This window comes from Rousettus aegyptiacus, unplaced genomic scaffold (assembly GCF_014176215.1).
Source record: "Rousettus aegyptiacus isolate mRouAeg1 unplaced genomic scaffold, mRouAeg1.p scaffold_m13_p_2, whole genome shotgun sequence".
Lineage (NCBI taxonomy): Eukaryota > Metazoa > Chordata > Mammalia > Chiroptera > Pteropodidae > Rousettus > Rousettus aegyptiacus.
In genome coordinates this window covers 43,527,816-43,555,718 of record NW_023416295.1, presented here as the reverse complement: position 1 = coordinate 43,555,718, position 27,903 = coordinate 43,527,816, and the positions used below count along the sequence as shown (strand labels likewise).

At 38.2% G+C, this 27,903-nt stretch overlaps 1 long non-coding RNA gene across 4 annotated transcripts in view; it reads right to left on the bottom strand.

The window, feature by feature from the left end:
* The window catches only part of LOC107514668, a 50,296-nt gene that overhangs the window by 4,782 nt on the left and 17,611 nt on the right, over positions 1–27,903 (bottom strand). For 2 of the 4 annotated variants that reach the window (XR_004955690.1, XR_004955689.1), the window contains 2 exons: positions 13,974–14,089; positions 11,083–11,203 (listed from right to left, as the gene is read on the bottom strand). This is a non-coding gene — a long non-coding RNA (uncharacterized LOC107514668). Of the gene's footprint in view, positions 1–11,082; positions 11,204–13,973; positions 14,090–20,768; positions 20,821–27,903 lie in introns of all 4 variants that reach the window. The other 2 variants (XR_004955691.1, XR_004955692.1) reach the window with 2 other exon arrangements.

Sequence of the window (27,903 nt, the reverse complement as noted above, 5' to 3'; positions counted from 1 at the left end):
TATGAATTAATTAGCTTAAATCATTGCCAAGTTCAGTCCCTGTACAAGTTTAAAGGAGAACTACACAGCACTTAAATCTAGAGAAAATCTTAATGATATAAATGATAGAACAAAATGAAATCTATTATTAACCAGTATAAATTGGGGAAAAAATACAGCGAGCAGTAAAATGAGCCTAGAATTGGAGCTTATTGGTTTTACAAAAATCACCTCAACCCAAAACATGTTCTCAGCCGAAGCTCTTGTTTTATTTGAGAAAACAACCCTGTGCCTCATTTGGGTAATTAGAATTCCATGTTTTAGTTCTTTCTACGTGTGGAAGTGGGTAAAGAGATTTTTTAGCCAAGAAATATATTCTGGGCCCAAACACTAGAGAGATGACCAATCTCCATGTATTTCACAAAAAGTTAACATTATTATTCTTTTGGATAAAAAGAAAAAAAAGATGAGGACAAAAAGAGGAAATTAAAACACATAACCAGAGATTAAGGATATCCGTTGTGTCCTCAGTTTCCTAGTTTAGTTAGATTTGTTTTCTGTGTGGGCAAAATACCTCTAAAGGGAAAGAATGTTTTTAGCTGCAAGTAGTATTTTTCTAAATGGCTCTAGGGGAACAAGACAATTGTAAAAGTAGCTTTTCTAAAATTTTTGATTTAAAAGTCACAATAACCTGAGGTATGACCTATTACTTACCTTGTTAGAAAAAAAATTATAGATATCAGAAAAAAAGTATTTTCAAAACTCATACACCCTCACACTTATGGTCAATTGTTTTTTGACAAGGGTTCCAAGATAATCCAATGTGGGGAAAGCAGTCTTTTCAACAAATGGATTGGGACAATGGGATGTCACACGCACAGATAAAGTTGGACATTTACCTCACACCAAATATAAAAATTAACACTAAATGGAACAAAGACCTCAAAGTAAGAGCTAAAGCTATAAAAGTTTAGAAGAAAACAGAGGTATAAATCTTTGTGACCTTAGATTAGTCAGTGGTTGCTTGGATATGACACCAAAAGCACAAGCAACAAAAGAAAATATAAACAAATTTGATAAAAACTTTTGTGTTTCAAAGGACACCAGCAAGAAATCTGTAGAATGGGAGAAAATACTTGCAAATCAAATGTCGGATCCGGGATCTGTATCTAGAACACATAAAGAACTCTTATAGCTCAATAATGAAAAGACAAATAATCTAATTTAAAAATGGGTAAAGGATTTGAATAGATCTTTCTTTAAAGAAGATATATGAATGGCAGATGCACAACATCATAGCCTTCAGAAAAATAGCACTCAAAATCACAATGAGATACCACTTCACACAAGTGGTGGTGAGGGAGGTGGAGAAATTAGAACTTTCATTCATTGCTAGAGGGAATGTAAAATGGTGCAGCCATTTAGGAAAACAGCCTGGCAGTTTCTCAAAAGGCTAAATACAGAGTTATGATATGATCCAGCAATTCCCATTTTAGGTATATAACCCAAGATAAATGAAAACATATCCACACAAAAACTTGTATACAAATGTTCATAGCAGCATTATTCATAACATCTAAAAAGTGGAAATGGCCTAAATTCCATCAACTAGTGAATGGATAAGTAAAATGTATCATATCCATACAATGAAATATTATTTGACAATAAAAAGTACTGATACATGCTGAAACATGCATGAATCTTGAAAACATTATGCTACACGAAAGAAGCCAGTCACAAAGGACCACGCATTATAGGATTCCATTTATAAGCAATGTCTCAAATAGACAAATCCTACAGAGACAGGAAATAATTAGTGGTTGCCTAAGGCTGGGGCAGGGGGCACTGGAAAATTGGGAGTGACTGCTAATGAGAACAGTGTTTCTTTTGTGTGACTGAAATGTTCTAAATTGACCGTGATGATTGCACATACTGTGAATATACTACAAACCACTGAGTAGATGAATTGTATGGTATATGAATTATATCTCAGTAAAGCTGCTTATTTAAAAAATGTAGAAGAGATATTTGTCACATCCATATAGAAGCATTGAAGATCCAGTGCACGATTCTCTACACTTTCTCTTTCTCTGCCAGAGCAATCATAGACTCATAGAAGCATGTATTGACAAGAAGGTGCTATAAGATCAAAGCGGCCCATGTGTTTGTGTGGGGCAAACACATGTAAGAACACTGTTCTGGAGAGCCACCCAGACCTATAGCTGACTTTGAGTAAGAGAATAAAATTTAGTGTGTTTTAAAAAAAACAAATCTCACCTCGTTTGGGTTTTAGAGTTGAAAGAGGATTTAGAGACAGTTCACCTAGTCTAGGGTTTCTTAACTCCTTAGTATTAATGATATTTTGGGTTGGATAATTCTTTTTTTTTGTGGAGAGCTGTCCTATGTATTGTAGGATCCTTAGCAGAATCCTTGGCCACCTCCAGCTGTGACATCTAAAAATGTCTCTAGACAATGCCAAATGTCCTCTAAGAGAGAGAGAGAGTGTGTGTGTGTGTGCGCGCGCGTGTGTGTGGCAAAACCCCTGTTCTCCCTTCCTGTTGAAAACTACTGATTTAGTCTAACATTTCCCAAAGAGTGTTCCTTAGACTGTCAATTTTGCCCATTGTTGCAAAAGAAAAGGGTTTCATAGTTTAGTAGTTTTGGAAAACAGTAAGCTAAATGAATTCTCCTCCCCCTTACCCTAACGCCATTATACATCAGTATTAGTACCTGAACAGCAATAACCTATTAATCATTGCACTGAGTCAAGAACTTGGGTCTTCTCTTGCCTTCATCAATATGCTCTTTTGACTTCTTTAGAAACTGAGCCTTCCACCTCTCAACTTGATCTCCACCAAATAAAGCTCTGAGATTGGTTGGCAGATTGTAAACTACCATCAGGGTCCTAGCACAGACTCTCCCAGGAGGTCACCTCCCATTCTAAGATTCAAGATGTAGTATAGGGCATGTCAAAATGCAAATAGAATGATAACAGTGGACCTTGCCAGGCAATACTGAGGCTATCTTTCTTCTCTTCTCTGTAGTTTAATGACTAAACATTTTCAGCTTTACCTGTTTCTACTCCTTTATTTACTATCTGATAATATAGGAATGAAGATATAATGTATGCATTTGCAGGACAGGTCTCAAATCTAGCATTAGACTCAATCTATCAGTAAACATCTGGAACATATGAAAAGGCGTGATAACATCCTCAAGATCAAAGAGGATACACTGAAGATATGTTGCACTGTTTGTTTATCTGATGGGTTCAGCTCTGTACCTTGAATGTCACAGGAGGATAAAAGTGTTCAGAGATTCTTTTAGAAAATGCTGCTTAAATATGGACATTAGTAAAACAGGAAAACATACTCTATAAAATGACATAAACAATATTAAAAATTGGAGAAGGTTACCAAACATTTTAGAAATCCAAACAAGATTTTTAATGAGTTTTTAATTTTTACCATCTTGGGATACAATTTGGACCTAACTATATGTCAAATAAACTTAGAATAACAATTTTGAAGAGCTTTTCCTCGCAACAGGTAAATAATACATTGTAGGAGTTAGGGCTGCCCCTAACATTTGTGGAACGGCAAGAGTACAAATGGAGGTCTGTATTCTATATATCCAACTATGCAAAAGTTATACATAAAATATATCTTTTTTCCCAACTTGATAACTATCTTCCTAACGACCCGAAGGCCGAGTATGAATGTGTAATTGTTGGACTCCTTAGAGTTCTGCACCAGGATGTGGAGGCATGGGGGTTGCTGGCAGAAGCTGCCCCCTTCTCTTCTCATTCCTGGCTGACTGAAGAGGGCCTCTCAGGCATGAGAATGGATGCCGCAGTCCACATATCCAAAGCTCTGCGCACCTCTCCGAGGCTCCCCTTGGCCACTTTCAGGCTGATGAGTGCATACACTAGTGGCACCTGTCTGCCCTTGTGAGGATGGGAATGGGGAAAGGAGTGTAGGCAGGCCTTGGAATTGGGCTTGAGGCATTTGGGCAAGAGATTCTGAGGTGGTCCAGGGTATCCAGAGTCTGATATCCAGAGTCTCCTTACTCTGTGGCAAGGGGCACAGCCAGGAGGGGTCAGAGCAGGGCTTTCCAAAAGTTGAAAGGTGGTATCAGCAGGAGCCTCACATTCTGGACTGTGTGATAAGTAGTCTAAGATGCTTGTTCCTGGAGCATACCTCAGGCCTGCTTTAGCAGAAGGTAGGCCAGACCAAATTTGTCCAGGGAGGGATGATGGATCATGCCTCACTTACCCTGGAGGCTTCACAGAAGCTTATCAATGCTTAGCAAAGTCAAACAGCCCAACCTGGGAGTCTGCCCAGACTTAAATGCCAGTTTAGTTAATGATTTAAAGGGGTAATTCACCTTTTTACTTTACAGAGAAAATATCTGGAAAATTCTGGTGACTGTTCTCCTCATTGTGACCCTGCTCCCTCACCTACCACTTTCTCCATAGTGCCAAGGACCCCTCTGCCCCTGCCTGCCGTCCTCTCAGCCTGTTACTGTGTTGACAATTTCAGCAATAATCCTAATAGGCACCCTCATTTTCTTGTTCTTTCATCCATTCCTATCTTCCTAAGCCCAAGCCCTGAATAAAATTCATCATGTAATACTTCGTTTCTGCTCCAAAGCAGAATTTATTGCTGGAGAAATTAGAAATCTGATCCAAGCCAATATCAGCTGACTGGTTCCACCTGAGGCTTCACTCCTAATAGGCAATTGTGATTTTTCAATCAAGGTAGATGCCTTCCTACCACATTGCCCTCTACTCCTTTTCCAAACCTTTCTTACTTCTCTCAAGCCTCAATCCCACCTCCTGCATATCACGTTCTCATCTTGCTTAATAGAAGGAACAAAAATTCTACAATGTGAGCTCCCACTGTCTGCTTCTTTTTTGCTACGAAATATTTGAACAAAACATTTCCTCTTCTCCTTCCCTTTCATTGCAGAGGACGAAGGGAACTCTCTTCTTTCAAGAATTTGTTTTCCTCTTGGGTCCTGAAGTCCGGGGATTCCTAATGCTTGCAAACACGGTATCATGCATGGCCCCTTTTCTGTTCTACATCTTCTGTTTCTTAGTATGCTAACTTTTTTTTTTTTTTTCACTTAGTCTTCCTTACATAAAAACATCCAATTTCCTGAACCATCTTCTACTCCCTCTCCCCCGCAAACTCTTAGCGCAATCTCGGCTCACTTCTCAGTGTGGAGCCTAGCCGTCGTTACTACTTTGTGTTTTCATAGCATCATCAATCCCTTCGCCCCTCGGTCCTTCTGCCCCATCTTCCCAGCAAATCCCAAGTCTTGGATTAATGCACCACCCACTTTCTCAGCTTTTACCATTCATAACCCAAATTATTAAAGAAAATCACACAATTATGTCTACTAGTGCCAAGTTTGGTGTCTAACCTCAGACTCTCAAGGGATGATAATTCTCATACTTGTCCTTCTTGGCTTAATATCCTTTCCTATTTCCCTTGGTAATAATTCTAATCACTCAATCCCTCTCTTTCAGTCATTATCTTCCTTCCTTCCTTCCTTCCTTCCTTCCTTCCTTCCTTCCTTCCTTCCTTCCTTCCTTCCTTCCTTTCTCTCTCACATATACCAATACCTGTGATGCACCTTGTATTTTTCTTTCCTTTCTCTTCTACCCCAATCCAATCAGTAACCACATCCTGCTGATCTTCCCTCCCAAACACCTCCTAAACACACACTCTCCTCTCTATTTTGTCTTTTTCTTAACTCCTGCCTTTATCTCTGCCTGCCCTCATTCAACTGTCTCCTAAATGGTATTCACTGATACTTATCTCTCTCCAATTCATTCTAGATAGTATTTTCAAAGGAATACTTCCCTAGGGAAGGGAAGTAGACCATGTGGGTGGGGGGGGGGTGGGAGTAAAGAGGAAGAGAGAGTCAAAAGGGAAGAAGACCCAACTTTTGGAAGCCGAAGAGGGATACTAAGGGGTGAAAAGAAATGCCTGCTTTTTAAACCCCCTCCTCTGTCTTTTCACAAAATCTTCAGTCAAATCTACATCACTCACCTCTGCTTTGTGGAGCTAATTTGCTTTTGGAGAAACAAAATAAAGTACCAAGTTCTACTTTAAGACAAAATGCAGTACACATGAAGCCAGCTAACATCTGGCTTGCGTGTTCAATTTATTCTTCATTCATTCATTTGTTTTTTATTTAACAAATATTTATCAAGCACTTAGCATGTGTCAGGCGCGTGCAAGGTGCTGGAGGGTGAACAGCAATCAAAACAGACATAATCTTGCCTTAAAAGCATTTATAATCTGGTGGGAGAGCAGACCAATAAAGCAAATTAAAATGTAATAAGTGCTATGACACCAGAAGTTTTATGGGAGTGCACAGAAAGGACACCACAAAGTCAGGGGTGGGAGGGAAGTCAAAGAGGACTCTCTGGGGAGATGGCATTTAACCTGAGACCAGAAGAATGTGCAGGAATTAGTCGGGCATAGGGCATAGCTGGAGAAAATCTTCTAGGAATGTGAGAAAGTCCAGACAGAGGCAAGAGAACATGGTGAGCCCATGGAACTGAAAGAAGAGGGGAAATTAAAGGAAATGATGTAGGAGAGGGAAACTGGAGACAGATCTTAACTTGTAAGTTTAAAAGTTTAGACTTTATCTGAAGGTAATGGGACACTACAGGCAGACTTTAAACAATGAATAACCTGATTAGATTTATGATTTTGACAGGACATGTGACAGGATGATATGTGACATATTAATGGAATGTACTCTCTCCATTCATCTCTCTCTTTGGGCTCTGGGATGCCAATCGCACCTTGCCACCCCACCAACACACATGTGTGTGCACACACATGAAAACACACACACTCTACCAGACTATTGTCAGTAGAGTGGAAAGTATCATTCATTATTATGGAGATAGTCTGCTTCTGAGAGAGACTCAGACTTCACATTATAAAATTCAAATACAAAGGGCTCCACACTTTAACTCGGAGATTAAATTGATGAGATTAAACAATTTACACATATGCGTAAATATGAATTGTTTTCTTCCTCCTCTGTGCGGGGTGGAGAGAAGAAATGACCTGACTTGGAAGAAGATGTGCTAGACAAAAGGAAGAGATGTTCCTGAATTGCTCGCTGGGGTTGTGGAGGATGTGGCAGCCTCTCTGAGTGATGAATCTACATGGAACCTACCCATGTGTGCATCCAGCCAACCCATCACCGCCTGTCAGAGCCAGCAAGGTCCAAAAATCTAGAGAATATACTGGGCCCTGCTTGTGCTGAGAGGATAGACAAAAATGGCATTAGCAGCTTGTGCCAGCATTAGGACCACCCCAGATGAGACTAGATGGGGAGCTCCTGCCCCATCACAACATTCAGCCAATTACCATGGAGATCTATCCTCTTTGCCACTTCCCTTGGCAGCCAGCCCAAGGAGACCCAAGAAGTAAGAAGAGGAAAGGGAAGGCCTGAAATTGAATTCTGGACTGATACACATATGTAGTCTCAGTTTCGGACAAGTCACTAAATTCACTTGAGAAAGTCTAGAGTGAACTGTCCGTCAGGAAAGAAAATGGAAGTTCAGATACAAACATTAATTTACTCGAGGAAAAAAGTGTCTCATTTTTCATACCTGAGTGTTTGCAGAGTCTTGTGCCTGTGAGGTTTCTTGCTTATTACAATCACATGGCTACTGTGTGGGAAATGGTTTGAGAGAAAGAATGGAAACAGGGAGACCGGGAATTTAGGTAAGGCATGCTGGAGTCAGAGAGGAAGGAGATTGGCAAAAGGACAGGCAAAACAGAATCAGGGATTCATGGTGATGCAATTGGATGTGAGAGGCGGTGAAAGGAAGCACGCAGAGATGATATACAAATTTTTGGCTGCATCAGTGAATCGATGGCAATGTTTTCCACTCATCAGGGGATTGCCAGAAAGAAGTAAAGTTTGAAGAAAAAAATGAGTTCAGTTCAAGTTTAAGGTATCTATGGAATCCATAGGTAGAGCTGACTAAAAGGTAGAGCTATCTTGGTCCATAGCTCAAGAGAAAGGTCTGGGCTAGGGAGAAATATCTGCGAGCATGTAGACAGTATCATAAATGCCCAAGAAAGAGAAAGTATTAAGAAGAACATGTTGAATGCTGTATAAATTCAAATAGAGAAATGAAAAGTGTCTCTTGAATTTAGCTACACCGAGATCACTGGTTACCTTGAAGAAAGCAATTTTGGAGAGTGAGTGGGAAATGAAGAAGTTGAAACAGTGAGTGGCGATAACTTTTCCTAGAAGTTTAGCTGGCAAGGAGGAGAGAGGACTGTAAGTTGAGGGGAATGTGCCCTTTTTAACCTGAAAAGGAAGGAGCTAGTAAAGAGGAAGAGGTTGAATAGATAGATAAGAGTGAGAAAGAATTACTGAGAATGAGGTCCATGAAAAGTCAGGGGTCCAGAGCACGGGCCAAGAGATGGGCCTTAGATGGGGGAAGGGATGTCTTTTATAATAAGAGGCAAGGTTCAGTTATGAGGCAAGGTGGGTAAAGGAACAAGTAAGTTTACATGTTGGCATAGAAAACTGAGACTCCTCACATCCCATAACTTCTATTTTCCCCCACCCTTGCTAAGTGGGAAATAAAATCACCTACATGGAATGACAGAATGGAAAATAAAACCACCTGCAGAGAATGAGAATGGTAGAGAGAGCAAACATGGAGGTTTGGAAAGAGAGAAGAAATCCTGAAATAGCCGCTCTGGAGATTTGAGAGAAAGAGCAAGTAGTCAGGGAAATGTGGCAGGATTGCGAGTCCTGCTTGAGGTTGCTGAGCGTGACTTTAGGGCAGTTTAATCTGCATGGCTATGTGGTTTGTTCCCAGCAATGTCCAATAGTCCAGGTACAGAAATGGCCAAGGCAGACAATTGGATTCAAGGTACATAGTCCAAGTTTTGTCAGACAGATGAAGCAGAAGAATGATGAAGAAATGGAGTCGAGGACTCAAGTTGGAGGCTAATGTTATAAAGCATGAATTCCTGCTGGGCAGAGAAGGAAAAAGAGACAGCAAATAGATGACAGATAAGGAGAAAGAAGAAAACAGAAAGAATAGAGGTCTTGGAAAATCGACAGAGCGAAAATAACCAAATGAGAAGATCTAGAGGAATAGAAAGTCATGGGTTGAGAGGTGCTGTAGTTTCTTGGTGACGAAGTCTGGGGGTGGCCGAGGGATTGAGTGATTGAAAAAAAATGAAGAAGGTAATCAGAGATGGAATCAAGGAACTGAGAGGTCAAGGCGCACCTCATGGATATATCAAACGTGCCAGGTCGTTGTCAGAATTTGGCATGAAAGTAAATACTGTGGGTACACTGCCAATGTCTTCAACAAATAAAGGGCATGGACAAGCAGTCAGTAGACGACAGACAGCTGGAGTAGAGATGTTACTTAGTGGCTACGTAGCTTGGGTCTCAGAGGGCAGAGAACTGCGACCCATAGACATGGCAGTGTGTGAAAGAAAGAACCTGATTCAGCAGCCTCCCCTTGTGAGAGCTGCAGAGGAAGCGCTGTTTGTGGCAAAAGCCAGGTTTCTCAGAATGGGAAAGGTAAAGAATGTTTAGTGAAGAGGCCAAGGGTCTCAGGAATTTTGTTGATGATGGAATGGGATTCTTGAAGTCACAGGAAAAGTTGAGGAGGACCAGGAGGAATGGGAGACTGAGTCAAAATATGAAGATGAGAAGATATTGAGGGTCTGAGGGGTGGTGGGTTTGGCAGCTGCAGAGATGCAGGAGAATTAATGGGTCAGGCCTCTCAGGATTCAGCATTGCCCTGGGTGTGGTACACCTCCAAGACTCCAGGGTTTCAAGAAGGAGTGAGTGAATGACTCTAGGTAAGGCTCAGAGCTGAGGGCTGCTGGCCTGCAGCTCTGGATGGTGTGAGATGGTATGGCCCTTGAGACTCACACAGGTGAGTGACTAGGCAATACTCAACATCTCAACTTCCTTCACTCTCTCTTATTCTGCACTATCTCAATGGCCTCTGCCTGTTCATTTTAGGGCTTGGTTTTGTCTCTAAACTTAGAGCCCAGGGATAAGAAGTCAGTAACCTTAGAGCACCAGGAGTTGTTTTGGAAAAGGCAGAGACAGCCAGATTCACCATGGCATTAACTAATTTTAGCCCAAGGAGTATCAAAAGGTACTCCTTCAAGGAAAAGTGTGGTGTTTAGAGTAATTTTCTGGAATGTTTGCCTTCATTAAAAAAAATAAAATTAAAAAGGAGAATTTAAAAAGGATTCTGATACATTACAAATTGATTTTTTTCTTAAATATGAACCATAATCTACTTGGCTTGAGGTTGGTTCATTTATGCACTATATTTATTTACGCTTCCCATGTGAATTTTTTGTTTGTTTAAGAGGCAAAAGTCACATCTTAGCTTCTGCCCAGTTCATCACACATGAACAATTTAGTATTCTTTGTAGGATTCTGGAGTCCTTGAAATGATATACCTTGAAGGGGCCAGCTTCCTTATGTTCTCGCTGTCAGCAGATTTTGTTGTGAACATCTTGCTGGTAGATGCCATTTTATTGTTTAATGAAGAGATTCAATGATACCATGAAAAGCGAATATTTTTTTTTTTAAAAAAAAACCCGTAGTGGGGCTTTGATGTAAACTATAGAGATCTAAGTGTGTTCCACTCCTTTTCTCTTGCATTATTAATTCATGCTTTTAATGAAGTTACCTTAAAAGCATAAGTTACATGCTTTTAATGAAGTAGACCCTTCATGTGAACTTTCTAAGTAGCGTCTAGTGACATGGTGATCACTTTACAGTAGATTCAAAGCATTACGTATCTTAAATGAATCCAGTTCTTACAGAAAATCAGGTGGCTTGGTATTTGGCTGTATCAGATGCCCAGTGTAATGATGCAAAGGACCATGCCTATATGACATAGGAATATTGATGACAGTAAGATACAAAAAACACATCTAGCTAGCATGGGAGAGACACTGCTAAATAGTCAGTTTCCTCATTCACTGAGGTCAGTTTGTCATTAATTCTTTCCATCCCTAATAACTGATTAAATCTTTTTGAAAAATTTGTCAACCATCATACCTCAGGTTCTGTTCATTTTAAAAAAAGGAAAGGTGAGTGGCAGGCTGTTGATAGATGTTTGTGGCTGTTGAAGCCAGCCAGCTCCAGGGTTTTCTGCAATTTTTTTCATCTGTGCTGCCATCTAGAGAGAAGAATTAGAAACACAAAAATAAATAGGAAGTCCCAAGATGGAGTTGAGGGAAAGTGGATATTTTATATTGATTTGTAGAAAACTGTCAGAAACACCAGTGAGATGTGGGGGTGATAATTTTGTGACTCCCTCCATCCTTCCCAGATACAAAACAGGATTTGTATCGGTTTTTGTGACAACATTCCAGGCATTGCTGGGGAGCCATTTCCTGGATTCAGATTGACTTCTTTTTACTTAAGAAACATTCAATTGTGTTAACGTTCTGGCACCTCCAAAGTGGTGTCATTTTTCCATAGTTAAAACATTGCTGGAAATGTTCTCATTTTTAGTTCTGTGGGATTTGCAGACAAAATAACATTTTGTTTGTTTGTTTAGTTTTTTTCTTTGTAATTTAACAAGGGGGTCCTTTGAACACAGCTGGGCAGTTTCCTGAAGTCACTGTGTTCCACAGAGCCTGCTATCAGCAGGATGTTTGCAGGTGAAACATTGGTCAAATAATTTGGGGGCATGCTAGGTAAAACAATTTTAAATAGTTTTCCGTAGTACGGGCAAGACTTCTGATAGCCTTTAATTTACCAATATGCACTGTGACCTTGCAAGAGAGGAAAATGCTGGGCAGAGTTTCCCAAACTTATTTGACCTTGAAACCCTGGGCTTTTATTAGAACTAATGTTGTATGGAGCAAACAGTAGAAAATACTACAACAGGAAAAGGAAGTTGGGCTGCTGCACGCACAACGTATGCAAACATACCAGTCCTCCCCTGACCTGCCCTGTCCCTTCTCGCTGTGTCTAAATATATTTGAAGCTTTGCTTTGATTTGAGTAAAGAGTGTAACATTTAACAACTTTTTTTTTTTCTAGCAGGAATGTTGTATGAATAGTTTTTGTTCAATAATTCCTAGTTCGAGATAAAACAAAATAATTTTACCTCTAACATAGTCTAGATTTTCTTTCTCAGCTTACATATCAAATAGCACATAAGCTGGTCTTTTCCCTTAGCATGCATTTGGCATGCACTAACTCTATGCAAAGAACCATGGATAGGGAGAACAGCGAGAGCCGAGTAAAACACAACTCTTGCCTTTGTAAAACCATGAAATAGGTGGAGGGATAAATTCAGATACAATTTACTAGAAGATACTGTTGAAAAACAAAATTCGACTGAGTAAATTTAAAGATCAAATTGGCTTTGTTCAATGATTCATTCCCAACAAGCAAACAGAGACACTCTAAGGAATTATACAAAATGGAAGGTTCTTATAGGCAGAGAAGGGGGAAAGACACGGAAAGAGTAAATTGTTTCAGGCCAATTCACCTTTCTTAAGGGGATAAAAGAGGTCTATCAATGAGAATTACCTCACTACTGCTGATTAGAAAATTCCAGACTGATCAATTAGGATTACCTTCCTGGGAGAGGCTGAAATTGCAATTAAGTTAGGGATTAAGTCTCAGTTTGCTGATGTGGCCCTTAGCATAGGTGACTGCATTTTGGGTCTGATGTTTCTTTTCTTTTTTAAACAATTCCTTACATAGATAAAGTTCATACTAGATTTTTTTCATCTCAACTGAAATAACAAGACTTTGTTTCTGTGGAACAAAGCCATGCTTACCCATGGAAGAAAATAGCCTTAAAGTAATGTAGTAGCATCCATTGTCAGAAGATTTCACATTATTTTTTTAAATTAAAATATCAATGGCCACAAATATTTTTCTGTATTAATTCTAGAAAATGACATTCTTAGTAAAACTAAGTGAAAAATATTAATGCTTCTCTTTTGATAATTTTTTTGCACTTTAGGAAAAGGAATATATATAATCCATATTTTTGACTCAAGAAGTAATGTCTCCATTTAAATATTAATAAGAATAATGATAAAACATCATCTCTCAAAAAGGATACTTTCATTTTATGGAAGCAGCTGGGGTTCAGAGAAGTGAATCAGTTTGTTTAATAGATTGTAAATGGTGAGGTTGGGATTCAATTCCATTCCTATCTGACCCCAAATCCTTATTATTTAATTCCCTTATGATGGAGCAGAGCAATTTTAGAAAACATTTATATACTCCCTTATTTTCATAGCCTAAAAATATGACTTGACAAAGTGAAATGGGAAAAACAATTTACCTGGGATTTAGAGAATTACACACACACACACACACACACACACACACACACAGAGACTGACTGTAAGCTTTATCAGAGCAGAAACCATGGACCATATCTATTCTCTTTATCATACTAAACCCAGTGCTTACTTAGTACATGACTGTAGGTCCTCGATAAAGATTGCTCAATGACGTACGCACAAATGATAATGTTTGGAAATAGATGGTGGGCACACATAAATACCTTCAATATCCTATTGTTATTTTTTTTGCTGTAGAATTCACAGTTATGAATTTGTAAAGTTTTCTCTCTTCATAAAATGAGCTGAACCTGGTCAAGGGCAGCTTCCATATCTACAAATGTGTTTTCCAATCGAATTTCAATAACTAATTAATAAGATCATGAATCAACTAGTGGATGATCAAGAATCAACTCCTGTATAGTTGTTTGGTCATTCTCTAACAAATTAATTCCTTGAAAATGGATAAAAGAAGTAGGTCTGAAAAATAAACTAGACTTGAAGGTAAAGATTAAGTATTTTTTATACATGTATTCTTAGCACCCTGCTTCATAATAGACGCACTGTACATGTTGGAAAGGAAGGAAGAAAAAGGGGTGGGGGTAAATAAGAATTAGGAATCTTGGATTTTAACCTTGGGTTGCCTGTGTGAACTTGGACCGATCATTTCTTCTTTTTGTTCCTCAGTTTCCTTGTCTGGAAGCCAGAGATGTTGACCTTGTTGATCCCTAAGGCTCTTCCAGATTCTGCCTGTGGAAGAGACTGGGTCATTCTTGGTATAAAGACCATGTTTCTTTGTGTCCACCAGGGGGTACTGTAGTACTAGTGTAGTACAATCTTCCAATTTATCCAGTTCTGTTGATTTTTTTCTCTGAATTTAATCACCTGAAAATATCCCTACTTTTAACTCAAACTCAAATGTATACTACAAAGTATAATTTGGTAATGAAAGCTGTAATAAACCTAGGAATAATTTAGCTCAATGATTCACATAGCTTAGCAGAGAAATTAGAATCATAGAGCAATTGATTGGCATAGAAAAGTTATGAGATGTTAAGATTTTGCTTGGGTCAAAAGGAAGGCTTTGAGCTCTCTTAAGGGAAAATAAAATGAAACAAATACCATCTACCCTAACAGGAAAAACATAAACTTAAGAAGTGTGCTAAATCTACATGGAAACAGCTATATAACTACTCAGGAACATAAAAGAAGGAGTAAGAGATATACCATGTTCTTGGATAAGAAGATTCAACATTGTAAAAAATTTAAATTATTCCCCTAATATATTAATAAATGTACAACAATTCCAATCAAGATCCTAGTGGGATATTCTTGGAAGCCTGATGAAGGAGTTCTGAAATTCATTGAGAAAAATTAAGCTGAGCGGAGCTGAGAAAAAATTTTTTACACTTTTGAGAGGGAAGATTTGAATTATCAAATTTTAAAAGAAATTATAAAATGCCTGAACATAAAATAGTATCACAGTGTTGACAAAATAAACAAACAGAGCAATAAAACAGAATAGCAAGTCTAGAGGCAAACACAAGTATGACAGCCTGGACATGTGTATGCGCGTGTGTGCGCATACGTGCTCCTGTGCTTGGTTGCCTAGCATCCAGCACTTTTCCCAGTATAGAAACCAAAGAAGGGCAGATGTCCCCTCTTCTAGACAGCAAGACAGTCAGCATGTAACTGAAGTTTGTTCAGGGGGATTCTGACATTGAATTCAGGAGTAATGCAAAGGTAAGGGGTCCAGCAAACTATTTACAGAGATAGTAGTGATGTCAATCATCAAGGAGAAAAGATTGTCCGGTGGGGGCAGTATCACTGGAAGCATTCTGCCTGGACTCTTCCTATAACAGTTCTTGCCCAAGTTCTGGCAGCATTCTAACCAGATTATTTCTATAGAGGTCCTTCCTTCTTTGGCTGAGTTTTCTGTTGCCAGCCTCTTTTGGCTCCAGTTTCCTGAGCTTAGTTTTAAACTTTCCCATAGATTTTGTGAGATACTTGGTGTTTTTCCAACAAATTCCATTCTATGTAAGCTACCTAGTGTTGGTCTCTAATGCTTGCAACTACTAATCTTTGACTTTTACAGAAGCTGATAATGGGGCATTGGTTACAAACAACAGACTCTGAGGGAAATGAGGAGACTCTAGTTATCCACACTCATTATGTTTAAAGATAATAAAGGCCCAATTAATATTCAGAGATAAGATGTTGGGAGCCCACAGACTGTTACAGTAAAACAGCTGAAGAAATTAATGCCCATGAACATTAGGGTTAAGATGGTCATTGAAGATAAGACCGTGGAGGACCTAATTATTGTTGCCATAGAACAGTAGGAATGGTACAAGGAATTCAAAAGCTGTGTGCTGAGTTTAGCTGCTTCAAATGAAGAAACTGACATGTGAAAATTTCTAGGTTCTCATTTTAATCATTTTAAACATGAACTGAAACCCAAACTGTGAATTTGAATTTCAGTTCATGTTTAAAGTGATTTTAAAAAATGATTTAAAAAATGACTAAAATGATTTAAAAAAACCCCAAAACCTCTTAAAGCTCTAGAATTTAGAGAGCTATAAACCAGTATTTGTACTTGCTGATTGCTGCCATGCAAATCAGTTAAATTCACCTCCTTACCTGGGGTTTTATATGAACATATGTTAAGGTACTGATCGAAAAAGAGTTACATCTTTAAAATGAAAATGCTATATAGGAGAGAATTTGTCGAACTTAGAGAATGCACATCCGCAAACTCCATTGAGCCTTCCTCATCAGCTGCAGCAGTATCTCCTTAGCTTATGGAGGCTGTTTCTCTTTTGTTTGAAGATACTGAAACACCCTTGTTTGAGGGAGTTACCTTATAAAAGGAGGCTAGTTCTCTTATGCCCTATTCTTACCTTGCACTTCCTCCAGATCTTTAATAAAAGTCAAATTCTACTGTGCTTCAAGATGTCAATTAAAAAATGAAATTCAGAAAGAGATGGTTCAAGCATCATAGTAATTGATTAGTTTGGGAAATGTGTGTTAGAATAGACTTTAAGAATGTTAAATGAAGAAGAGGAGGACAATTTTGACTGGGCTGATTCTACAAATAGGGCTTATGAGAGATTCTAGATTAACTGTTTCAGCTTGAGAAGCTGGTGATAATTCTATTTATTCTGATAAAGGTTGATTGAAATCTGGACATAATGGTGGCTTATGCAAAATAAAGTCGAGATGCAAACCTCTTTGGTGAAACATAAAAGAGCAAATCTAAAAATTTCAGGAGACAATAATGCTGGATTTGATTTATCATTTCTGTCCAACTACCTACCTCAACTGTATCTTACAAAATGGTCTAGAAGACATCCTTCACAAAGGCCTTATGAAACAAATCTATAAGGAGGGGGTCAGTATATTTGAAAATGCTTTGGAGAATGTTCTCTGTAGACCAGAAAAGATGGTGAAAGAGGCTAAAGTTTAATCTGGTTTACAGAATTTCAAGGGGATGAGAGGATCCCAGAGTGGCATGGTCCGAGCTGCAGCATGTGGCTAACTTGAAAGGCAGTAGGGTCAGTGTGAAAATCAGAATAGTCTGATCCATAGGTTCTTTGAGGTGACAAGCTGGTCATGGAGTCCCTTAAATCAAGATAGATGGAAAAAAAAAAGGATAGATGGGTTCACTAACATCCTAAGTGACTGATATATCAAACAACAAAACAAAAAACCTTCAGGTTAGAAAAGAGGGATATTAACCAATTTTCAGATACATATCAGTTCTCAGATATAGTTTAAAGAAATCTGGATACTCTTAAGGAAGTGTCTACTAAAATTTTCCTTCTGTCATGAAAAGGGACATGTTGCCATTTATTAGGATAATTGTGAATAACGAGGCGGAAACAGTTTGCTTTCACCTGGTGCAAACAACAGTACAGCTTCACCTTTTTGCCACAGTATTATATCGCCTTGAAGCCTCTGGGCCATGACCAAGCAGAAAGCTTGCTTATTTCTCCATTACAAGACATCAAATAAATTAACAAAATTAACATAATATGTTTATTTTTACTTTTTTCTTAACATGACTACTAGAAAATTTTAAATTACATATGTATTTTGTTCGATATTTCTCTTGATTAGTGCTGATGTAACGAAACCAAATCAAACCAAGTGGAATCTGACCTATGTTTCCTGTAGCTCATTAGAGTTGTCAGAATTATAATGATGCCAGTTCACAAGTCTATGAGATGCTGAGCTTTTACTTTTGGCAAAATCACCATCCACATACAGGAATTTTGCACTTTTCAAAAAATATGAGTATGACAGTGAGCAATTTGGGATTGAGTCTAGTTCTGTTTTTAACACAGAACAAGTTACATTGATTGTACTTGATAATTTTGTTTTAGAAATCAGGTGGAGAAAAACTCATTAGTTTCTCAGAAAAGGTATGGTGAAAATGGGCCTTCTAGTCAATTGCTTTGAACATAGAAATACCTACTTAGATCTGAGCCTCGTATCACTTTATTATATTCTTTTTGATTTTATTTCACTTATAAAATTGTAATTCCTCTACCTCTAACCATGAAAGCAGAAGAAAGCAGAGTAGACAATAAGTTGATGATATTCTTCCTGATGTATTATACACAAAATTTTAAGTTTGGCTATAATTATTCTTTTAATTATATTCATTTAGTCAAAGATGTCTACCAGACCAATACATACCAACATGATAAAACCATAGTAATGCCTTCCTTATCAGAGATCAAGGAGAAATCCTGTTTCCAGAATTTAATGATTTCTTTGACCTCCTATACTGTGGGGGAATTCCAATAAAGTACAAACAACCTACCAAGATATAATCACATATGGCTGTCTTTGAAATGATAGAGACTGAGTGCTACATGAATGCATAGTACCCATACCTGCTAAAATGGACCAGAAATATCAGTGGTGGTACTCAGATTAGTATCTTCTTTTCAAATCTGTTTACAGTCTTTCTATATTTCCTCACTTTTATCCCCTGTGGTCATTATGTTGTACCAAGTCTACCTTTGAATTGCCTCTTCAATCCTTCTGTCTCCTAACTATTTTCAAGGTTACTTTTCTAGGTGAGTCCCTTATCAATTCAGTCTCTGATAACCTGGAGTAGCCTTTAAGTGATTAGGTTTCCAAAATAAGGACCTATTAAACTGTTTCCAATGTTTTCCCCATTTTAATCGAAGTTCCACATTGCCACCAGAATTGCTATCCAAACGTCCTAAAGATCCAAACATCAGTCCTCTGCTTGAAAACTTTCCATTTGGATCCTCTCTACCTATAGGATAACATCCAAACTCCTTAACATGACATTTAAGGCCCTATAATCTCAATTTACCTTTCCAGATTTATGTCCTGCCACATACTAGACTATGAAAATCTAAATTTAAAAAAATCACATAATCGAAAATCTATTAACATTCTAAATTCCTTTTTTATTGCTAATAGTGGGGGAACTGAGAGGATGTATGTATGATACAATAAAAGAAACATTACTCAAACATAAATCTATTTATTACTTGTGAAAAATATATTCTGTGTATTTCCTTTAATCAATGAAGTGGGAATTCTTTTGATAGCAAGTGACAGAAATCTAATCTAAATTAGCTTTCGCAAAAAGCAGAAATCATTGGCTTATGAATTTCAAGGAAGAGTTAAAAAACCGACCTCAGAGATGGGCAGGGCTGTAGTTGGGACTCAGAAAAACCCCAGGAACTCCACTGCCATCGAAATTCCTTTTGACAGTTGGCTAGGCTCTTCTCTGCCTGTCAGCTTCATCTGCTCACACTGCACACAGGATTTCCCCACAAAGTGGAAATGGAAACATGGACACCAACAGCATTTTGGGCCAGTGTCCTTTAACAACTATGTACTGACTCTCTTTCTTAATTCCAGTTTGAAAAATCCAGAGGAAAGCCTCTGATTGTACTGGCTGTTGCCAGGTGCCTATCCCTGGACCCATCAAGTGTAACCAAGGGAATGGGGTCATGTAAGCACAGAAAAGTTCTGCCTAGAGCTGTGTGTGGATGAGGGCAGGGGAGTGGGATACTAGTTCTTAGGAAAGTAAGATTTTAGGGAAGGCAGTATCACTGACATCCACTGTAGTAATTCTTAAATAACTTTAGTGACATTAAATAAAAACAGCCAAAAATAGAATAATTAATTATATTTAACTTTAATTATAATTACTAATTGATCCAGGCCAACTAATACTGTAGCTGGCTCCACAGTAATAGATTTTCAGGTCTGCCTGGCTTACAAATTTGTGCTCAAGGAAGGAAGGGTAAGGAAGCAGAAAGGGTATCTCAACAGAGAGACTATATAGGTTCTTGTTGGAGCTGGAAGGGAACTCAAACAATTCAACACTTGTAATAAGCCAGTATGCAGAGTACAGCATGTTCAGTTTTTAAAATGTTGGAACAGTTCTATATTGGTTGGTGAGCTGCTGCTGCCCTGAAATAATACCCTTCCTCCACCTCTAAAAAAAAGTCCAACAACTAAAGAATTAGATCATGGCATAGTAGAGGCTGATTGGTTCCAACTGGTTGTTTAATATTTTGTGTATCAGTGATATTAAAATATAGTAATTTGACTGTGGGATTTGTGATTTGACCCCTACTGGGCTATAACCTCAGGGAAAACAAAACAAAAACCAAAAACCAAAAGCAGAAAAAAAAAATCTTAAATCTTAAATTATCTTTAATGACCAAATTGTCAGTAAAAATTCTGGAAGAATTAAAGTACTCTAAAAGGAGGGACCTAGATTTTTTAGCAAAAAGAAAAGAAGTACAACTATAAAATCAAAAAGTAAAACTTTGTATTCCTAAATTTGAACTGAATATATCAGTGTGAGTGCATAATGAATTTTTCTCTTAAAAAAAAAAGGCATTTGTTCACTAAAAGGGCTCAGAAATAGTGAACAATCTCATAGAAATAAATACTACTACTGCCCAGATTGTGGTCTCTAGAGCTTCTTAGAGAAATGGCTGATTTGAGATCTGGGGCTGGAAATGTATAAAATAAGTCTGAACATCTTATCATACCAAAAAGTGAGGAAGCTTGATAAGACATGTCAAAAATGATGTATCAAAGACATGTCAAAGGACCTGTCAACCTAAGGAGTTTCCTAAATTTGAGCATCAATAAGAACTGCAATTGATCAAACACATCAATATGTTAAAATCTGTGAGATTATAAAGACACTTTTAAAATAGTTTCATTGGTCATCTTTAGAAGATGCTAGTGAACCAATTCATTCTGAAAACTGATAAAGGAAAACATCGAGCATTTAGCCTGTCATTCTTTTATGAGCTGTAACTCATGGTAATTAAATAGTTTAAGTCAGGAAAATTAAAAAACAGGTATTATAGAAATAGCCTAGCTAATAAACGAAGAAAAAGAGATAGAATATTACCATTTTGTAAATCCTGATGGAAATAATGGAAGTAGGCAATTATCATCAAGAGCTGTAAATAAAAAGAACAACAACAATGCATCACTATCCCCTGGTGGACGTACTTACTATTCCTTATGAAGCGTTCATCTCTCCGCCACCCTGAATCAAACCTGAGTCAGATCAAACCTCTGGAACTAACTTGAAGTTTATAGGTGGTAAAGGAAACAGAGAAGCATATTAATTGATGCCACAAGAATGCGATCAAATCCAGATGTGGAAAACTCTTTAGGATTAACAACCTGGTTTCTTCAATAATAATGTTACAAGAAAAACAAAGATGGATGAGATGAAGAAAGCATAGATTAAAAGAGACTTAAAGGACATATCGGCTAAATACAATGTGAAGACTTTGGGTTCTGATTTAGATAAACCAACCGTAAGAAAAAAAACGAAAAAGAAAAAAAACAGGGACATTTAAACCTGGATATTTATGATATTGAGAAATTATTTTTAATATTTTAGGTGTGCTAATGGTATCCGGCTTATAAAGTCTTTCCTTTTAGTGATAAATACTGAAATATTTGCAAATCGAATACTATATCTAGGCTGCTTCACAAGAATCCCGTGGGGACAGGGGTGGGATGCAAAGTCTGGAGAACAGATGAACCGCGAGTGGCTTTGAGGTGCTCATTGTTGTGGCTCGGTGGTGGGTAATCGTACTAGTCTCCCTACTCTTGTGCAAGTTTGAAATTTTTCATAATAAAAGTAAACAAATAAATTAAATATCATTCCTGGAGGTCACATAATTAAATTCCCTAATTTTACAGAGGGGAAAAAAAAAACTAAGGTCTAGAGAATTGAGTCAGTGGAAAAGGCAAGAACTTTGGACTCTCACTTACTATGGCACCAGCTGTGTGACCTGAGGCAAGTTACTTAACTTCTCTGAACCTCAGTTTAACAATCTGTATAATAAAGCTAATAACACTTACTATGTAGAATTTTGTGAGAAAGGAAACCTACACAGTGAGCAGAGAGTAGATGCTCATACGTGGCAATTGTCACTATCATTACAGCACTGAAGATCACACAGTTTTCAGTGCACAACCAGATCTTGAGCACAGATTTCCTTAAAAGTTCTGTACTATTTTGTCTTTTTTTTTTCTTTCTGTTTTTCAGTAACAGAATTCAAGAAATACTAGTTGAACTGAAGAAAAAAAGAAATTCTTGAATGGAAATTAACTGGCAATTGGGAAGAAGAGGTTTTAACTGAAAAACTTATTTCCCTCCATATCATATGTCTTTGGTAATAGCAAAATAATTAGTTTCTCAACTGACAGTCATGGCCTGGCTTCATCCTCCCCCAAGTCTACACATGCTTCTATTAAACAAAAAGGAAGTGCCTTTAGGAGGCTTTCCATTTTAAAATCTGTAATATGAGGCACCAATTGCAACATAACTAACTAACTATGGTAATCTGAATATCCTAAGGTCACCCTGCTAGATTGGAGCAGAAATGGGATTAGAAACTAAATTTCCAGGTCTATATGTTTGGTTTCAGTGAATATATCATTTTTAGATGTTTAAACATTAGGGAGGATGATTTCCACTACAATGCATATAAGGAACTTCTAAGAATCGACAATAAGGCATGTTCAATTTATCAGTACGTGGACTATTTCTTTTCCTTCTCTGAGATATCAAATGCCCTTGGCATTTTAAACTTCTTATCATATGATTTGAGGAAGAACTCTGAAATTGTAAACATGCACCATATCTAAATGTATGTGTTTATTGACATTACTTGGTTTGTTATAAGTTTTTATAAGCCTCTCCTTTCTTCTTCCCCTGTAATTTTGGAAATCATTAATAGGAAGGGCAAAGGGAACAAGATATCTTTATTCCCTGTACTTCATCATGGAAGTGAGGAAGAATATATAATGAAATCAATGAGTGGAACCGCTAAAACTAAAGGACTTTGCCCACTTTGGTTCTCTACTAGTAAAAAAACGAAATCAAGTTAGTTTAATAAACACTTAATATTGTATTAGATGCTGAGCTACAAAGATGATTCAGACAATATATCAGTTCAGTTTGTCTACCCTCGGAGAGTATACAGTAATATAATAAAAAGCCAGAATATAACCAATAAAGTGGGGTAAAAACAAAATGCTTTGGCAAGAAGAGAGACACTCTGACAAGACTAAGCAGACTTTCAGAGAGAAAGAGACATGTGATTGGGACCTTGAAGGGTCTTACTTCAGCTGGCTGAGAATCAGAATTCAAGACTTGTTATTCAAAACTGTTGGTGGTTTCAGAACAAAAGGAAATGGGGAAGGATAGGGCGTGTTCTGAGAACACTGGTGTGGCTGCAACTGCCAGCTACAATTCCATCTAAGAGTTCTTTCTTGCCCTTTGGAAATAAAACATAAAAGCATAGAGGATAAAAACAATTAAACCAACGCAAAGTTAAAAGAATGACAATACAGGGACACGGTAAGAACTGGACTGCTTCTCTCTGATCCAGAACACGTGTGTCAGGGAAGGAGCCATGTTAACGAGTGCCCCCTTGTGCTGGGCATTGTGATAGATGCTGGGGATAGAGCAGTGAACAAGATAGCCATATTCTCTGGCTTTATTACGTTTACATTCTGACTAGGGAGACCGTCTTTAAATAACTAATTACATAACTGCAACCAAGTAAGCATGGCGAAGGAGAAGTGTGCGATGCTAGGGGAATTTCTGATGGGGACCCTCACTTAGTCTGGCATACTAAGGAAGTCATCCTTGAAAAAGTGACATTTGAGCTGAGCTCTTAAGGAAAAGTAGGGGTGTAGGTGCTGGGGTTAGGGTTGAGCTCATGGTATCACCAGTGTGGGTGGCCCTCAAAGAGAAAGCTAAAGAGGTGGGTAAAAGCCTCTTTGTGCATGCCCTTGTAGGCCCCACTCATGATTTGGGTCATTACTTCCCTTGCACGCCAAGAAGCAACACATTTTTGAAAGGTATTCTGAAAGCAAAATAGAGAAACGACCAAAAGTAAGAAAAATATAGCCATAGAAAGGCCAGTTAGCATGCTATTGAGTCCTGCTTAGAATCCAGGCAAAGAAATGAGGGTGACTTGGCCTAGGGTGGAGACAATGGAGAAAATCCAAAGAAAGGTTAGGAAGAGGGCACGATCTGAAGAATGTGGCTTGACAACATCAGCCTGTGTGCGTGCATGGTGTGTGTGTGTGTGTGTGTGTGTGTGTGTGCGTGTGTGTGTGTTCCATAGCAGAAAGAGGGATCAGATTCTCTCTGTAAACAGGGACCGGATTTTATGTTAACAATTCTGCATCATTTTTAGTTATATTCTCTTTTCCTTCGTAACACAATCTCCACAATTCCACACCCAAAGGCCCAGAGTCAGACCAGACTTTAAGAATCAGTCTTTCTTGTAATCCCCATATACAGAAACTCTGCATGATTTGGCTTGTGGGGTCACACCCTAAGCTTTCTCACTCCTTTCCCAGAATCTTGTGCTCAATTTTAAACAGAGACAATAGGCAAGGATGCTAGAAAGATATAAGGGGAAAGAGGAAAGCTGTAATCACTATCAAAAAAAAAAAAAAAGCAGTATGGATTAACTGTACAGAGTTAGAAATATATATTAGTATAAGTTCCCCAGGCCTTCCCGTTCTGGGTAGAGATGAACACACTCTTTAAAGTGAATGCTAGCCACAGTTGTGTTTAAGGCCCTTATCCGCTGAAACAACATCTAGTACTAGGGCTTGGATCTTGCAGTCACTTAGTAAATATTTGTTGCATTGAAGGATAAGTACAACAGTATGTAAGACAGGGCTGTCCCAAGATCCTTAGGACTATATATATTCTCGGCACAATTTAGAGTCCCCAACTCCTATCATTTCATAATAGAAAGGAGAAGGAAATAGGGCACAGATAGGGGCTTGGTTTCTGCTGTGGAAACAGGAACTTTGAAGTGGCGTATGAAGTAAGCTCTGGACCAGGAGTTCTAGTAATAACTAGTTCATCCTTGACAAGTCGGTGTCTTTGTGTTCTCAGTGTTAAGGGCTTTGTTTTCTTAGTGTTAAAAGCTTTGTTTTCTCAGTGTTAAAGGCTTTAAGTAAAATTTTTCTAATGTAGTATGGAAAGCAAGGCCCAAAACCTTATATAGATTTGAGTGAGGAGAGAAAAGAAAGCAAGCCAATTATTGAAGGCAATTAGGGAAACTTCTCTGCTACATTTCAATCTTAAACTGAGACAGGATCCAAATGTGGATTCGTTGCTGGGTTCCTGACTAGGAAGTGATTCCCATCACCTGTTTTTATTCACACCAATAGCTGCTCTTATCTAAAACGATTCTTCCTTCACTAAAGTTCTCAGTTGCCAAACAACTTCCCTGGCAACACAGGAAACCCAAGCAGCCTTGCCAAGGACTTGAGTTCATCTAAGTTTCAACATTAGCCTCCCAGGGCCCTTACCCAGGGTGGCTAAGCCTCAGGCCTTCTTTCCAGGCTCCTGAAAAACGATTCATATCTACCACTTTCCAATAGGTTTTCATGAGAAATGGAAGAGAAAATTAAGTCACCAAATTCCTAGATTAAGATAGAACTGGTTGAAGAGAGAAGGATCAGGAGAAAGGTTTGGACTAAAGATAGATTTTTACTGCCTAATTTTGCGAGAGCTTGGCCTTTGGCATTTAGGGACTACATAATTGGATTGACAATATTTAGCTTTGATTTCCATTTGCTTTTGAAGGTGAGGTTCTCCTAGACCCTAAACAAATGTACAGATTGCTGTCAGCATGAGGACAGTCAATACTGGTTTAGGGTGGTATCTTAGAGATGCACTTGACTTTTGGTGGCACTGTATTACAGAATTTCAGAATCTGAGAAACCTGGGTAGCCTCTTGTCTACTCGGCTAAACTAAGAATTTACACATTATCTTCTTTTAAATTCACGGGGAATTTCAGGGATGTAATTTTAACTGAATTTCACTTCTAAGTTGCAAAACCCACTAGAGTAGACTAGAAGTTTTCTGCCTATCATCTCTGGTCACCAGCACAGGGCAAAATACCACACGATGTATGTGGAATTGTTAAAAATGCAGTCCCCTAGTTTACAGATGTAGAAAGGGAAGGCTAGGGAAGGAAAACGATTTTCCTAAGGTCATGGAGTGAGGTGACAGCAAGACAGGACTAGGGAAGAATCTTCTGTGTGTTCTTTTCATTCCATTCTGCTGATTTCTCACAACTACTCTCCCTCTCTCTTCAGAGAGATGTGCTGATAATATTTTGTTGTACTTCTTCTATCTTTTCTTGGTAATTTTTTTTTTTAATTTTAATTTTTGCCATCAAAACTGCCTTCTTTGGTTACCTTCTTCTCCAGGGGTCATGTGTGAAGACCACATCTATCCAAAACACAACTGACTACCCAGTTTAATTAATGATTTCAATGGCCTCTTATGGAAAAATCCCTTCTGAAAAGCAGCCCTTAGTAACTCTAATATAGTGGTTTCAGGAGTTCAAAGGAAGGCAGTGAAGGAGGCTTTGCCCTTCTCATCCTCCCTACTTCTCTTGCTTCCCTTTGCCCCTTTCTTGACTTCTGCTTGGTCTCCTTTCTTCTTCCTCTTCCTTGCTCTCTCTTTCTTCTTTTCTTTTTACCACCTTTTCCCTGTCTTCTTCCCTGCCTGTTACTGAACTTAGCGTTGTATCAAATGGATGGACCTTTAAATGCTCACGAAGATCCCAGTATTTAGCCTTTGGGGATTATGCCATGAGACTGTGTGAAATAAACTCCTTTTCATATTTACTACTGTTATTAATAGTAGCAATTATTATTACTACTAACAATAAAATTATTATAATAATACTTTTTTTTTCGTATCATGATAGTCATCTTATAAAAGAATGTTCCCATCTAATATCTATCTGGCTTAATTCTCAGTGCCACCACGTGAAGAAAGGGAGCAGCTATTATTTCTATTTTTCAGATGAAGAAATAAGGCTCTAACAGGTTGACCAGCCTGTCATAGCACAGAGCTAATAATGAGTTTGGGACTGGAACCCAAGTGTTCTGGTAGCTGTATTCTCTTAGATGGAGTTGAAATTGCATCACTATACCTAATTTTAAGTTATGGCTAGTGGTTTTCAATATAAAAGGTTTGTGTTTGTGGATAAATGCAAATGCAGATAAAAGAAGTGGTGCCTAACAAGTGATTCTTTATACACTTGGCAGATGTGATTGAGTTGGCTTTTGCCTGGTCTTACTTCCAGTGGCTAATCCTAAAGTACTCTTTGGTTGCCTCTGCACATTTGAATATTAAAATATAAGCCCAGGATTTAACCAGACACAAACATGCACAGGATTTGGAACAAAACAGTAATTTTCCTTTAAAATTTTGATACTTTGAGATTTCTTTACATTTAAAATAGATTTTTAGAGCAAAGAGGGATATGTGAGGCAATGTCAGTGAGACTAGGAGACTACTATATGTGAAGTACAGTGAATTCAGCAGAAGTTATGAAAAATGTTAGAAGAAAGCACTGGTGTCTCAGGGCCTGGCCCAATCATCCTGATCTTGCTATAATGTCCTGCAAGGCTGGATCCAGATGAGCCCGTGAAAGATATCATCAACTTTGTTTTTGTAGTTCTCCTGGTGCTAACTCCCTCTGCATACCCTTAAGTCCTTCCTAGGCCCCTTATGCAATCTCTTCACCACTTTTAAGGGCCACATCAGGAGCCCTCTACACAACCCATGCCTGAAAGTATCTCAGGCGTTGTCGCCTTTTCCATCTTGGTTTCATTGTCAGAGAACTCTCCTCTGGTGCCTAGTGGTATTGTTTTACTTTGACCCATATACCATGTGTCCATATTATCTTTCTGCCCTTATTTGTGAGGAAACTGAAATAGCTCTCTGATATCTTTTTAATCTGTGAGCAGTGACTTGTTATGTAAAATCCTGACCTACTGCTTTTAGGTGATAACTTCCAGGTTTGAACATCTCCATGTGGTCAAAGTATAGCAGTCTCAAAATCAACATCTGAAAACTGAACATATGGTTCCCCCAAAACTTGCTCTTACTTCTATGTTGTCAATTCTTTTCTCAGTAGACTAGGATTGAAATATGCTCAATTTTATATAGCAAGATCTAGTTTAA